At 48.9% G+C, this 11,825-nt stretch overlaps 1 long non-coding RNA gene across 1 annotated transcript; it reads right to left on the bottom strand.

Annotated features, from left to right (window-relative positions):
- Positions 1–6,632: 6,632 nt before the first annotated feature.
- On the bottom strand, positions 6,633–9,967 carry LOC123388055. The gene is made up of 2 exons (XR_006602590.1): positions 9,801–9,967; positions 6,633–6,904 (listed from the first exon to the last, which is right to left on the bottom strand). It is a non-coding gene; the product is annotated as an uncharacterized LOC123388055 (long non-coding RNA).
- Between the last annotated feature and the right edge of the window lie 1,858 nt (positions 9,968–11,825).

Raw genomic sequence — 11,825 nt, 5'->3', positions numbered from 1 at the left:
CTTCCATGACCCAAAGGAGTGACTAGAGCTCCCAGTCATTATAACCCAGCATAGCACCAGGGACGGAACACAGAAGACACAGCTCTTATCCTGCAGAAGCAAGAAAAAGAGTTTCTTGAAGTTGGACGCTCAGTGGTTGGCCTTTTGAGTGGCCTCCTGCCAGCCTAGAGGGGAATGGAGAAATAAGATGGGAAGCCTGGTCTGGGACCAGTTTCCCCTCTTCGTGCAGAACTGGGGAAAAAATGTGAGGCAACAGTCCAGAAGCAGAGCACCCAACGCCTGGAATTGTGCAGATACGAATCCTTCTGGTTATGCCAGGCCACTGTGGAGCCTCTCCATCCTTGTCAAGCCTCTTCCTCAGACTAAAAATAATCACCCATATATAAACAAACGTAAATATATTTTTAACATGCCTCAGAAAACCCACCTTCCTGTTGGGCTTCAGGGCTCTCTCTGCGAGTCAACCGGCAGATCCCAGGGTGACTGCAACCCGCGGTGGAACTTTCCACCATGGGCGGGCCACTGTGACCTCAGGTGACATCTGATCGTGGGTGCCAGAGAGACTTTGTGCTGAGAGATTAGAATCTCTAACTGCTTTGTGGTTTCGGGAGGCAAGAGAGGCCAGAGCTGAGGAGAGGGGTGAAAGCCCTCACCATTTGAGGGTCAGTCGTGTGGTTTCCTGAGGAAAGTTCCAGCAGCCAGGGCACAATACCGTTGCAACGTTAGCTGGCGGAAACCACGGAAGCCCATCACTCTGCCAGGCAGCTAGCTGAGGGATGGAGATGGTGTCTCCACACCCCTACCCCTGGCCCCTTGTGGGCAGGCAGAGATGGGGAAGAAACTGACCAACTGGCAGCACCCTGAAAGAACTTGGCCTGATGAAAATGTATTTTCTCTTAAAGGCATATACACAGCAGATGGCCGCTGAGTACTAGCATAATGTCTAATCAGTGAATGCTGGGTGTTCCTGGCGAGGGGTCTTTCTAACTCACTCATCAGACGTCTCTTACCTCTCCTTGGAACTTGTCATCATTCCATGAAAGGAAGAGATTGAGGCCAATAAAGACTTGCATCAGGAGGACACAGTGTGCTTTTCAAAGAGGGGTCCACACCCCCGGGGAGGCAAGGAGAGGAAAGATCAGGAAAAAGTGCAGGATAAAGAAACAGAGACTGAGGGCAGGAAGACGTGTGCCCGAAGTCTTGTGGCACAGAGCCAGTCAAGTGGCAGAGGCATTTTGCCGGACACCAAAGTTAAGAGGGCTTCACACCCCGGCACTGCTTTGGCGATGACCTAATGCTTCCTATTCATCTGAAGAAATGGTGGACGCTCACTCCAACCAAATAAACAAGAAGCTCTGCTCCAGCAGCCGGAGCTCGGAGGAGCCCCAGACTCCAAGTTCATTCACAGCCTCCTGTCTCTACCTTTAGAAGCATTCGGGAGGTTCCTTCCCTCCAGCCCCGGACAGGGTCATTTCTCTGCCCGTGGGTAAAAGAGGAATTGCTCTCACCATGCCAACATCACCCTCTCTCCAGAGGAGAGAGCAGAGACAGGGCGACACCAGACATGCCCAAAGATGGAGTTTGCAGCCATGAGGTCATGTTGGTTCCCCATCTAGGACTGAAACCAGAGGGTGCTTGGCAGCGGCCCTGAGGGAACAGTGTGTCAGATTTGAGATCTTATGTTTGGCCTGGATGTTTTCCAACTTTAAACTCAAATGAAAACTTTAGAAATGGTGTATTACCCAAGCGTGAGTGCATGTGTGTATGGTGGGGGGAGGGGTATAAGGAGGAGAGGAGGGGGCTTCTGTCACGGGGGAGGGGGTTACCATACAGCTAAGCAACAACGCCTGAACTACAGCAGACCCTATGGTCCCCGCAAAGAGGCGGGGTCCTTACCACCCAAATTCTCTGATTCTGTGCTTCCCAGCAGTCCAGCAGTATGACGGGAACACCTGGGCTCCATCCTTGGCTTACCCACCGTCCTTAAATCTCCACCTCTTAGACCCCCGGCTTCTCCAGGTGTAAATCAGAGGCATGAAGCAGAGAGGAGGCATCTCTCCACCCAAGAGTGTGATACTCGTGGGGTCAACGGCGCATGTGATTTCTGAGTATCCGTCACCCATGCTTCCAAGACAGATTTGAAAAATGGGAAATGTTGAGAGGCTCAGGGTCTCTCGTTTCTGTCCTTTGCAAAGGACTTTTCCTGTCTTAGGCAACTGTCTCTGCGGTGAGCTGAGCGTGCATGTGTGTGTGTGTGTGTGTGTGTGTGTATGAAAGCATATGTTTGCAAAACAGATGAAACATTTGCGTATAATAGCATTTTCACAGCAGTTAATGTAAACAGGGAGAAACTTATCTTCTGCGAGTGGTTTAGGAGTCGCTTTCCGCGGGTGTCTGCGAAATGGCAGATCGTGCAATTTTTCAAGAAAAAAAAAGTTTGTAAGGGAAAAAAACCCTACAGACAATAATATTTTGACCTTGAGGGGAACAAATAGGCTGGCTTGTTTATAGAAAATGAAGTCCTCTCCAAAGTTTACATTTGGAAGAAAACTTGGTTGCTTGTTCATAAATTGAGAACAGAATTGTTGATGGCTGGGGTTAATGTTCTTTTACGAAAGTGAAAAAATTGTATGTAATTAGATTAAGAGGAGATTTCAGAAGAAAGGGTGAGGATTTGAGCACTCATGGAATCAATACAGGCACATTTTGATTTTATTAGCCAGCTCTTAGAGCAGTCTTGGGCATTTTATGAGTGACACGCGGCGTTGGGATGTTGCCATTGAAAGTCATTTGTGTCCGCTGTCTGGACTAATTGAGCGACAATAATAAAACGCTGTTTTTAGATAAACAATGGGTGGCGGAGTTCCATCGGTCCCTGCAGGGAGCGTGTTTATGCCTTTCAAAGAGCGAATGGCTGAGCTCATATACCACAGTCATCTCACAGAGGCAAGTCAAGTCATTTAAATCAACTAAATGGAACAGAGTTTTGAAATGGAAATCAGTAATCCCAGTTTGGAGCTGCCTCATTGTCCATGGGAAGCTAGAGGCACAGATTGCCTTCTGCTTCCCTCTCCAGCCTCATTCAAAGGAAGGGGGTCCCTGAGCAACGTCGATCGCAAGTTAGCAATACAAGGAAATGAAATATCACGTGTCCTATATTTCAGGTGGTGTGTGGGTGCCGAACGGGCTGACATGAAGATACCATCATAAACCCCAACTGCCCGCTTCGGCTCCCTCTCTCTTGTGCAGAAACAAGATGGGCCCCAGACAGACGGACACCCGGGAGGCTCCAAGGAGGATTTAAATGGGTGACTTGCGGCTCCCTGCAGCCAATAGGAATGCGTTTCTCTTTGGGAGCGTAAGCTCTCACTTACCTCCTCTCTCCTCCTCACAATGTGCTCCTTCCTTCTCCTTCCATGCCCTTTAGAAGAAAAAAAATGTCTAGAGGCAAACAGCTACTTTGCATCGAGATTAAGATCTCTGGTTGCAGACTGAGAACAGAAAGACATCTGCAGGCTAGTCTCCTTCAAGTCCTTTATCTTAACCTTGGCTCCTACACCCACCAGGCTCTCGGAGCCGCCAAGGGGTGGCTGGGGTGTCTCAGCACCTCCCTCGTCTCAGCTGTCTGCCTCCCCCGAGCTGAGTCAAGCAACCACAGTCTAGGTAAGAGTGGCAGACACAGCTTCGAGAGGGGTTCACTGTACCCCGAGAACTAACTGTACCCCCCCACCTGTGAAATTTTGTTGTCACCGCTGAGACTGAGGAAACTGGGTGCTGTCCTTTGACATTTTCAGTCAACAGCTCTTGTTGGAGCACCTGCTGGGGTCCAGGTCTTGGCTGGTCATGGCAGAGGAGGGGACCTCTCGGCGGAAGACCAGCCTGTGGAACTGGAAGCCTTATGGGGACTCAGAGAGGCAGGCAAATGCGGTATAACAGAATCTGGGTCTGGTGAGACCCGTTCAGGAGGCTGTGAGTAGCTTCCTCTGGGTCATGGTCCGCTCGCGCTGCTGTAACCCAATCCCAGAGGCTGGGGGCTTCAACAATGGGTATTTAGGACTCGCGGTCTGGAGGCTGGAAGTTCAAGATGAAGGGGCTGGCAGATTCGTGTCTCGGTGAGATTCAGTTCCAGGCTGCCTTCTCGTGCATGTCGGCGAGAGAGGAAGATGTGGGGTGTCTTCCTCTTCCGACAGAGGCACTCCTCCCATCCTGCGGGATCCAGCCTCACCACCTCATCTACACCTAGTTACCTCCCAAACATCCCACCATCACAGTGGAGGGGAGGGCCCCGCATAGGAATCTGGGGGGCTGCCAGTGTACCCAGCCCCTTCGCCAGTTCTCCTGAGTACCCCCACTTTATACCGTCCTACCCTGACTTTCTAGTCACCCTATTTCCCACCCTTTATGCCAGGGCAAATTCCCTCGCTTCATGATGGCTGAAAACACAATGTTCCTTCTGTCCATTCCCCTGGTCCAAACCACAGTGACAGATTAAAACTACTCTTTACACAATCTCTAACGGACGAGCCCTCGGAGTCCTGCCCCACTGGTACATTGCCCAGGACAAACAGCCAAGAGAATTTCTCCACTTTCTCTCTTTATTACTATTTCCTGGCTTTCTCTATCTTGGATGCCTTAGAGTATTCACTCAGGAATGATCTGCAATGGCTTGTTTTGTGTGTCAGCTTGGTTGGGCTATGGTGCCCTGGGTTTTAGGCAAATACCAGTCCAGACATTGCTGTGAAGGTATTTTTTAGACACGATTACCATTAAATCAGTAGACTTAAAGTGAAGATTATCTTCCATCGTGAGGACAAGCTCAGGGGACAGAGCATGGAGCCCAAATGGATTATCCTCAACCTTTAAAATCTAATGGAACCTATTTTGGGGATCCATAACACCTTTTTTCTTTCCTTCTACTTTTTCCCTTTTGGAATGGGAATGTCTAGCCTAGGCCTGCCCCACCTTTGTATTTTGGAACCAGACAACTTGTCTGCTTTTACAGGTTCACATACGGAAAAGAATTTTACCCCAGGGTGAATCACACTCTGAGTCTCACCCTTACCTTATTTAGATGAGTTCTAGGCCTTAGGGTTGCTGCTGGAATAGCTCAAGACTTTGCAGGCTGCTGGGATGGGGTGAATGTATTTTGCATGTGAGAAAGACATTAATGTGGGGGCAGGGGGGCAGCAGTGGACTAGTGGACTGTCACGGATTGAGATGTGTCCCCTCCGCCAAATTTCTGTATGGAAGCCCCAGCCTCAGAATGTGACTTATTTGGAAATAGGGTCTTTGCCGACGTAATGAGTTAAGATGAATTTATACTAAAGTGGCCCCCTATTCTGATATGACTTACGTTCTGATAAAAAGGGGTCCTTTGGACAGACACACACAGAGAGGAGCACCATGCGAAGATTGGGGCGTGCAGCCACAAGCCAAGGAACTACAAGAAGCTGGGAGACGGGCATGAAACGGATTCTTTTCTTGAGCCGTCAGAGGAAGCGTGGCCCTGCCCACATGTTGATTTCAGACTTCCAACTTCCAGAACAGGGAGACAAGACATTTCTGTTAAGTCACCCATTTGTAGCACTCAGCTACAGCAGTCCTGGCAAACCAAGAGTGCCACCCCTTGTCAAGTCTGCTCTGATCTCCCCGTGGGACCATCGTCTGGAAGCCCACCTTGCTAGACGCTCCTATGTCATGTAGAGGTGGTGAGGGGGTCCTGCCTGTCCCCCATGAGGTTGGCTCCCCTGGCTTGCCTGCCCTGTCACTGTAACATGAGATCAACACGGACAGGAGGCCACCATACTGTGATGGATTGTTCTGGTTTCGAGTACAGCAGCACTTGGAAAAAGTCGGTTGAACACCAGTTTAACCAAAAATGAAGCCCCAAATTATTAAGTGGCTTAAGCGTATTAGTATCCTCCATACAGAGATCACATTCCTACTGAAACATGCATTAGTTTAAAAAAAAAAAAAGTATGGCGCCTGGGTGGCTCGGTGGGTCAGCTCAGATCATGATCTCAGGGTCCTGGGATCGAGCCCCACATCGGGCTCTCTGCTCGGTGGGGAGCCTGCTTCCCCTCTCTCTCTCTCTGCCTGCCTCTCTGCCTACTTGTGATCTCTGTCTGTCAAATAAATAAATAAAATATTTTTAAAAAAAAGTAAAGGAGGAAAAAAATAACACCTCAAAAGTGATCTTGGTCTTTGTTGAAAATGCGGGCCATACGAGATCCATGTCCCTCAGCAAGACCCAGGTACTTCTTACATGACGTAGCTCTGAAAAGTAAAACCCAGGGCGTGCCTGTCTGGCTCAGTCAGTAGAACTTGCAACTCTTTATTTCCAGGTTGTAAGTTCAAGCCCCACATTGGGTGTGAAGATCGCTTATAAAAAAAAAAAAAGAAAAAGAAAAGTAAAACCCAATTTACTTCTTCCAGTGAAAGCCTCTAATGAATTAGGAGTACAGAATCGTGTAAGAGGCACCAGTTTGGGAGTTTAGGACCTAGGTTCGAATTCTGACTGGGTCTCTGACCAGCCACATGATCTGAGGTAAATGCCTCACCAAGCCTTTTGAGCATCATCTTTCTCTTCTGTAAACGATAGCAAAAGAAGCCCACCTCAGCCATGTACAGACTTGCCCTTTGACTCCTTTATTTTCTCAAGCCTCTGAGTCCTGGAAGGGAGGGTGTATGTTAGCATGAACTACTCGAGTTCTGTGGTAAGAAACCATCATGATTCCCATGAGGAAAGTTTCCTGTGTAGACGCTCTCCACCACGAAGAATGGGAAGCACAAGAGTACAGCCCAGTCGGGGGCGGGGAATGGCCGTCAGCTTCCAGAAGAGCACCCATGTGTTGTGGGGCCCTGAGTTCATCAATTTGGGAGCCTTTTTGAAGGTGAAGAAATCCTAGATACAAGTACAGAGTAGGTTGGGAGATTGAAAAAGCCTTGATGAATCCCACCAAGCCCGCTTGGGTTACCAGAAGACTAGAACGGCCATCAATGTCCACATTCAGGAGTTTGTGACCACTAGCAAGATTAAATGCCCGGGGAGTTTTTGCTTTTGTTTTTTTCCTTGCCAACTGGCCAGACCTAAGTATCTGCTCACATCTGAAAATATGGTATCTCCCTGTCTATTCCTTTCTTAATGTGACACTAAGGATCGTTGTTTTCTCATGAAACCGCCACGTGCGCTCAGGGCCCAGCTTTGCCCACTGGTCATACTGAACTGGTGAAACCTGTGTGCGCGAGTCTGGGGGCAGACCCTACGGCAGAGGAAGGAGCCGGGGGGCCAGGGGGAGCGATGAGCACTGAACCCAGGTGAGAAGCCTAAGTCCGGGTGTGAGAGGAAGAAGCCCTCAGACGTGGCTTCAGCACTTACTCACGGAGACCTGCATAAGCCCCACGCACCGATCCAAAGCCCCTGGGGTCAGATGGGTTTCAGAATTCAGTGCTGCAGGGTTTGAAATAAAATGGGGCGCCTACGCCAAATATTATGTAACACCCCAAGAGGTCTGAAGTGCCACCATGTGAATCAAATACGTTAATATTTCCGTAGTCCTGGATCGGCGAACTATATGAATATTCACACTAAGTGGGCTAAATGACGCTTTATATCACTTCCCTTCCCATTTGGCCACCAAAGCGGTTATAAAAATCTGTTTTCAAAGCCTTTTGGAGTTTAGAATTATGGATCCGAGACTAGGGAGCTGGGCCAGGTGCCAGGCAGGGTCTAAGTGCTGGGGAGACAGTGCCGAGGACCAAGGACCAGGTCCCTCCGCTAGAGCTCATGGGTCCTCACCAGGCCACATCGGACACAGGTATAAGCCCAGGGGGAGAAGGCAGGCTTTAAAGAGAAGACTCCACCATGTTCCATGGAAAAAGCCTTACAAAATAGTAAAGGATAAGCCTGAATATTGTTTTTAAATCTCCAACCGAAAATCACACCGGGAAGAGAGAGAAGACACCTTACTTTCCCTCTCCCCCACTCCCCCGCTTCTTCCTGGGCACCATAGAAGACTCAGAGACTCTGGTGTCCTGAGGGCCAAGGACCTCAGCTGTGGGTGGACCCCGAGTGAATGGCTGAGCAGACAGGCCACAGCTGATGCCTGTCCCCCAGAAGCAGACCCCATGAGAGGGCACCGACTTCACATGGCAGGTGTGCCCCTGTGTGTGTCAGCTGGGGTGACAAAGGACATTATGCGATCGGTAGCCAGCAGAGTTTTCAGACGTCAGTATCATCAGAGGGCCTCCGGGTTCTGTCGGTTATCAAAATATCTAGCTCTGTGTGTGTGTGTGTGTGTGTGTGTGTGTGTGTACATGTAAGCATACACATATAAAGGTGTATAAACACACGTATATAAGCTGTTTATATATATAAATCTGTGTGTATCTGTGTGTGTGTGTGCAGATGTACATATATATTTGTATATATAAACGGTTGGGAGAAAACAATTCCTCTACCCATTGGGTTTAAATGGTCAGGCCCTGCAAATGAGCTGGCCACAGACAGAAGAATGGGAAAAAAGACAGAGTTTATTTACCTGTGCATGTGGGAGTTTACAGTAATGAGTAACTCCCCAAATATTTAGAGGTAAATGTTTATAGACCCATACCAGTTTAATAAAAAAGTGTGTGTGTGTGTGTGTTGTGGAGGTCTTAGGGCTTCAGTAGGAAGGTATGGAAGGTTATGTAGGATTTTTCCTGATGCTAATGGGAATGGGCCATCTGTCTTCCTGGAACTCACAGGAAACCCCCTCGGTGGGGGGTAGCAAGAGGGTGGCAGCTGTATTTTTGTATTTTTCAGAAGGTTCTGGTTTAGTCACACAAGGGAAGTTAGATAAGATTTCAAATATTTTCATTTTAAAATAATCTTTATGCCCAAACCACGATGGCTTTAATATATACACACATGTAGACATCCATATATATCAAATGTATAATATATAAATTACATTTATGTATATACATGTGTATATACCTACCTAGACAGAGAGATAGGAAGAAAGGTTTCTAGTAATCAGTCATGACCATGTCATACTGGGGGAGGGTTATGGCCTTTTGGCAGCGCACAGAGTTGGTCTTAGATGGGGGCCTATATCACTACTTTTAAAATCTCCCTGTGGGCTTTCTCTTCTTCTCTGCCTCCTCCCAGGACCCTGGCTTGATCCCTGGGGGTCCTGCAGGATCAGGACTCAGAGGACAGCCGAGGAGGTGGGAAAGCAGCATCAGGGGTCCGGTGAGGTTTTGGGGGGGATTGCAGAGAGCCTGGCTGGCTGAGCACCTTCCAATGATGCCGGGGCAGCACTGGGCTCTCAGGTCCACCGTGGATTTTAGAGGAAGCCAGCTATGTGAGGCTCAAGATCATTACCCTCCAAGAAGACTTCCCAGGGAATCTCAGAAACACCAGCACGGAAAGGAAGGTTTTGGGGAGTTCACTTGCTCCAGCATCAGCAGGTGTGAAGGAGACTGGAGGACACTGGGCTGGACATTTGCTGGCATCCCTCAGGGCGCAGACACCCTGGGGAAGACCTCCCACAGAATCTCAAGAACTTTCTGCCTCTTTCTGCTCTGTACCGTTCCTGGTGACTCCTCTACGGGGCTCCCAGTGGTCATTCTGAATTTTTCCAGGAAACAGCTTCGGGACATTTCTCTCTCCTTTCTCTCTTCCCCTGGGGACAGCCTGTGCGGACCACCGCCGGTGCTCCGCACCTCCTCCCAGTCCTCATCTTACTCCCACCTGCACCGCCCACAGGGACCTGCCCCACCCGTTCGGGGCTCTTCATGCTTAGCAGGGGTCTCACCCGCCAAGAGGAAGCCTCTGCCTGGAGGCTGATGTGTTGCTGAAGAAAGGTGAAGAAATTTCTGCAGCACAGCTCCATGCAGGACGGGAAAAGCAGCTCTGGTCAAACTTGTGGCCAAGTCTCTCGTGAGTGTTTTGGTTGTCTTGGTAGGCTGCTTCCGCTACTGTTTATCCAGCACGGGGGAAGTGCTTTGAATAGACGTCTTGGCTGACACGGGTCCCTTCGCTCTGTGAATAGGGTGATTACCAAACAATGAAGCTATTACATAAGGAGCCGGGAGCTGGCTGGAGCCAACAAATCTTGTACTCTAGCTTTACAGAGCTATAATTATCCAAAGTTTTAAAACACAATGGTATCTGCTGAAAGGGAACATCTGGGAGCCAACCAAGCCATCCCAATTAAATGAATGCTACACATCCACCGATCGCATGACTCCATGTTAACCGGGTGCCGATTTTTTCTCAATGTCACTCAAGTTAACAAATGTGCTGAAAGGTTGAAGCCTGGCGAATGCACAGGGAGGGGATGGGGGTGGCCACATCAGATCAAGAAAAGAGACCCATTTTAGAAGATCAGCTGCAAATCGGCTGGAGAAAGCATTCCAGGCTGATGTCGTGAACACCCGTCAAGACACAGAAAATGCTTTATGAGGTTCAAGCTTTTCCCGGTTGCCTTTTCACTTCAAAATAGACTCTTTCAACCTCCAGGAGACCCCGCGTGGAAGGAGGGGGTGGGTGAGGTGGGGTGCGCTGGTGGGAAGGCACCGGGGCACCCTGCAAAGGTGAGGGGAAATCAGTTGTTACGAGAGATTGGAGCAGATTTATCTAGAAAACACATATGGCCCAGATGGTAGGCTTGGACTCTGCTCGGAGCGTGAAGGTCGCCGTGTGTTGTCTTCCATAATGATCTGTCCCCAAACTAAGGACGGTCCACATGCTTAGAGCCCCTGGAGCACTTTTTCAAGATCTACAACCTAAGTGACTGTCTCTCTACCCCCTGTTCCTTATGTTGGGGGCAGTTCTTTCAGGTAAAAAAACTCAAAAAGAACAATAAAAACGGACAAAAGGAAGATCTCACTTATCACCTTATACTGAAAATGATGTCATGATGTTGTTCTGATGGAGCTAGAGTTTCTGCAGAAGGGAGGGTGGGGTTGTGGTTGAGGATTATTCTTTCTTTTTTTTTTTTTTTAAGATTCTATTTATTTATTTGTTTTAAAGAGACAGAGCAGGGGTGGGCGGGGGAGAATCCCAAGCAGACACCCCACCAACCGCGGAGCCTGACGCAGGGCTCCATCTCACGGCCCTGACGTCACAACCTGAGCAGAAACAAAGAGTCAGATGCTTAGCCGAATGAGCCACCCAGGTGCCCCTAGACATTATTCTTTCAATCCTTCTTCCTTGCCATCTGCTCAGGGTGAGGGTTGGCAGCAGGGATGGGGGGGTGGGGGAGCTTGGCTCAGTTCTGAAGGCAGAGCCTGAAAGTGATTTGGGTAATTATGGGCTGACGGTGCAGCCAGACGGATGATAAGCAAATCAGGAAGGTGGTCGATTTTCCAGGTTTTCTCTGGCTGCCCTTCCTGATCTTATGCTAAGCAACCGGCTCCAGGGGCTCCCTCCCACCTCACTGTTTTGCCGGTCTCTCCTTCTGATCATCTCACCCACAGGCACAGCAAAGCACACGGGCGAGCACCTGCTAGCTTTCACTTACTCCGAGGAGTGAAAAAGTTTAAATCTATTTATCAACTTTCTCATAGGTATTTGTATCTTAATTGCCACAACAGCAATATTATAGAAGCATGAAAAAATTAATAATTAAAAACAGTAACCAATTAGCCCACCACCCTAGTGCCATCTGAGCCATTTCTGGGCTCTTTTGTCCTCTGAGACATCACGTGCCTTTTTTACCCTGCTTTGTTAGATACTTGCTGTTTCTAAATTCTGCTGAAAAAGGTAGTACCACCATCAACATGTCCATCTCTTTTACCTTCTGTGAAAGATCTCTCTAGAAATCTTGGACCCTGAT

The sequence above is a fragment of the Mustela putorius genome, unplaced genomic scaffold (genome assembly GCF_011764305.1).
Source record: "Mustela putorius furo isolate JIRA1106 unplaced genomic scaffold, ASM1176430v1.1 tig00003870_pilon_pilon_pilon, whole genome shotgun sequence".
Classification (NCBI taxonomy): Eukaryota; Metazoa; Chordata; class Mammalia; order Carnivora; family Mustelidae; genus Mustela; species Mustela putorius.
The sequence above is the reverse complement of the archived record's forward strand: the minus strand, read 5'-3'. Positions and strand labels throughout refer to the sequence as shown.